The sequence below is a fragment of the Morone saxatilis genome, unplaced genomic scaffold (assembly GCF_004916995.1).
Source record: "Morone saxatilis isolate NCDOM2014 unplaced genomic scaffold, NCSU_SB_2.0 Contig12, whole genome shotgun sequence".
Taxonomy (NCBI): domain Eukaryota; kingdom Metazoa; phylum Chordata; class Actinopteri; family Moronidae; genus Morone; species Morone saxatilis.
In genome coordinates this window covers 22,058,681-22,063,046 of record NW_023339674.1, presented here as the reverse complement: position 1 = coordinate 22,063,046, position 4,366 = coordinate 22,058,681, and positions in this window count along the sequence as shown.

Genomic DNA, 4,366 nt, shown 5'->3' with positions numbered 1-4,366 from the left:
CACGAGTTTGACTAGAAGGGATGTTCACATCATCTGCGAAAGTGGAAAGTTTCTCTGTGCCATTTAAAAATCTGGATTTTAAGGGGGCGGCCTACAAACATGTTGTGACAAGATAAAGATCAGACACACATATTGTTCAAGCACTATTGTGTTTGTGTTAATACATGTCTGGAGGGATCTTTAAGTTGCACCGGGGTGTTTGGAACAGTTCTGTATCAGAAAAAACATTAAACTCTTTATTTTCTTTAAATTAAAAATCTTTAAAAACTGTACTTTTTATCAGTAAGCTGGGCCTTCACTTCTTACGTGTGTTGGAGTGACAGTGGAGAGATGAATTAAAGGAAACAAGCTGTTTGTGACAGACAGCCTCTCTGCCACTAGAGTGCTCTTTATTGCTGAACTTGACAGGAAAACAAAACTTCCTCCTTTTCTCCATTTCAGGACAGGGTAACAGGAAACAACACAAATATACCTCTATAAGTAAACACAAGTCCAGCAATGTAATACAACTGTTGCACTCATGCTGTAAACTTACAACACACAGTAGAGAATGCCATAGACAGTCACACCTCTGAGACACATATATTATAACAATAAATATAAGAAATGTATACAAATGATACAACTGAAAGTATACAAAAAGAGGAACAGGCATTCCAATATTTTAACATGTCAAATATCTAGAAGAAGTTTGCAAAATGGTAAACGCAATTAAAAAAGCAGAGCAGTAAAGCGTAAAGTTAGATCCAAAACGGATATTCAGATTCAATACGTGTTGAAATATGATTGTGTAATATGTAATGAACATGTGAAATCCGCGGTGGGTGCACCAGTAACCAGATAATCACCTGTACTATAGCGACTTTTCCATGGAAGGCCTCCGTCCTTTCTCCGGACCCCATGTGTTGTTGTGCAAACAGAACGCAAAAAACTTTATTCGTTTTCCCAAACAACGGATGTGACGTCACTCTCCGAGCTTGCAAGTCTCGCGATTACAAAGACAAAACGACGCAACCAAAAGTTTGTTCGCCGACTCACTGACGAGTTAGCGTGTGGATCGTTTGGGAAAATGCTCATAATCTTTCACCACTATTTTGGCCGTCCATTATTGCATGTTATCTGTCATTCTTCTTCGGAATTCCATTCCCAGCTGTAGGAAATCGTTTTTTAACTGGGTTGCCGATTATCCGCGTTTCTTTGCCTACGCTGTTCATAGCCGCGAACATTAGTTCAGGCTGTTTCTCTGTTAAGCCTGCTAAAATCCTTCATCGCGGTTCAAAATCCTAGAGTTACAAAAAATCGCAAGATCCTAAACAGTGGATTGAGTTCCACCTTAAAAATGACTGCTTCTCCCATGACAGTATGACAGCTTCTGGCAGACAACCACAACGCTGACGCAGGCACAAAGGGGATATAACGCCATTGACAGGTGACCAGTGAAATGCAGCGTTACCTGAATAAAATTACAGATTTCTCTGAGTTTGAACTTTTGGGTTAATGTAGGTACACAACTTAACTACATATAGAACATAGTTCTAGTGCTTATAGACATTTTAACATTGCAACACATTGCAGAAATCCTACACATCATAAGTTTAACCATTAGCTAACACAAAAGCACATTCTGTTTTGCCACTTCCAAGTTCTTTCTCATTTCCGAACATTTCACAAAACTCTGCTGGGCTGACCTCAGAATGTCAGCCACTCATGAATAAGTTGCGTAACGTCAGTGTTCTGTGTGCCAGTGGAATCTGAGCTTCTGCAGATGACTGAATCCATTGAGCAAGCGCTCTTTATTCAGTCTACCCATGTTTTTGCTTGGGTATTAGCTTGCTTTGGTCAGAGGCCGGCCCATTGTCTGCTAGCTCTGCCCATCCTTGCATGATATGAATGAAGATTAGCATGGATTGTTTGAATAAACCACCCAGGGTCTGGTGTTAATGCGTCGCAGCAGGAAATTATGTGAATGTCACTGCATGTATAAGTGAAATAAATGAGAAACACAATGTGCCAGGAAGAGCTGGACTGTATACGGCAATCAAAAAGACGATGATTTAGGTGAAATGGCTTTGTTCATTTGAGCATGTTAAAATCAATATGCCCACCTCCTACTTTAGAGCATGGGCAAGTTGATCTAGGCCACGTAGGTTTCACTTTTTTCTTTTGCTCTCTTCCTATTCTTGTTTGTGCGATACATCAAGAGTGATTCATGTGGGCCGTGAAGCAAACAATGCCATTCTAATTTGTCATTTCTGCACGCTTGGCACCCTCGCTCATGGTGCAGCTTTGGCAAGGTCATCGGATGTACCTGACCTGCTGTAACAGAACAATGAGGGTCAAAAACATAATGCACATGACATGGATTGAAATGGATTGCAGTCTTATTTTATCCTCCAAACACCACTGATTGTTGAAAATACTGCACATACCTGACTCTCTCTTTCTCTCGTTATTAAACCCTCTTTATCCTCACGGTGAACTGATACCAAGGTGTTAAAATGGGCATCACATGACCAAATAATGCAGCTTTAATCGACTGAGAACAAGTGCCTAGGCCCACCTCCTTCCCTGCACCCTTGACTCTTAATTAAGACCACATATCTTAGATTTTGCTGAGGTCAGGAAGGGATTTTAATTTAAAAACCATTAAGACGTGCACACAGTCAGGACTTGTGTTGCATCCCAGGCAGATATCATTTTAATTAAGTCTTATCTTTGCCCAATTTCTCCGGCACAAGACATCATCATAATTCCTCAATAACAACCTCCGAATACACCAAACAACAGTTTGGCAAATAGGATCTCATACGTTACAAGTATTGACCCGTGAACCTCTGTCCAACATGATGCCTGATCCTATAGGTTAGTCTGTACAGTCTGTGTGAAAACTTTAATCAGGAGTGGTGTGGTGTTTAGCTGCTGCCTTAAAATGATGGAAACAAACATGATACACACACAGGATAGTGTGTATAATATATTTTCTTGTTAATGACACCCCAAGGTCCACTTCCATTGCGCTGAAGTTTGTCTTCTACTTTTGAGACCTTCAGAAAGTGGGCAATAAAACCTTAAGAGAGCCTCACACCTGCTAGAAGATATAATTGTCTTTTTGGCACTCTGTGGTGCAGTGCACTTAATGTGTTTATTGTAAAGAGAAAGGCTTTTACTGTAAAGTCAATTGCATGTGAGACAAGATTGAAGAACGCGCAACAGAGCGCAGACTGTATAACCTACCAACACAAGCCGTTGCTGTCATACTTGCGCAAACACTTGATACCAGACGAGAACAATGCCATGTGTTACTTGTATCTTCCCCACTGATGGCATCCAAAGCTGTCAGCGCATTGTTCCCTGTCGCCATCCCAATATCTTAACGGCAAGCCAAATTGATGTTAAGGTAAAGAAATTATCTTGTTCAGCCTCCTCGTGAGACTCAGAAGCTGTCATAGTAATTCTGAGGGCTGCTGTTAGATGCAAAGTGCCACTCTCATCTCCAGTCCCCTCCATGCATACAGATAATGGCGGGAAGAGACAGCGCTGTAGCACATCAGTAAACAAAGTCAGTGTAGTTTACTGAAGTTCAGACTCTCATTAACTTGAACCCTCTCCCTAAAAGTTACTCTCCCCCTTACCCTATCCATCAAACAAACAAAGGAACTGAACATTTCAGAATAAATTACCGATCATCGACCTTATAAGTTTGCATAAAATGACAACTTACAAAAGCAAGGCCTTGGGGACCAGTAATCTATAAAAAGGTTTAGAGGTCATTACAGAATGTTACTACAACTAAGCACAGTAAGACAATGTAGAAAAAATAATTAAGGTGTCTGCCTTTTTAAAGTCTATAAGAAAGTTATGAAGCTTTAAATGAATCAATCAATACAGATCTTTGCATGCAGAGGTTAATGGGACAACATGTCAATAAAATGAACTTGATTTCTTTTTGAGGATTTTCGACTTGTCGAAACAAGTGAATTCCCCTGTTTAGACTACAGCATGTCACACTCCTCTTCATTCACTCCTACAGTACATACAGCTGACAGTCACTTTTCCTTCAACCTGGCCCCACGTTTTCTGTTTGATAACTTGATCACACACACATGATTTGGGGATATGCAACATGTATAAGCACAAAACTCACATAATGGATGTCTTGAAACTGGATTTGAACATATTCCAAAGTAATTCCATAGTTCAAAGAGTTAAATTCTTAAGGAAGCTGGCAAATATTTTCTACACAATTCACCATAGGGGTCCTTTATCCTTTTCACGTCATGGTAGCCAAATAAGTACACATTGGACCTCTATCTTAAATAATTCAACAGCACAACAAAAAAAGCCCCCCTCATTCATTCATTCTCTT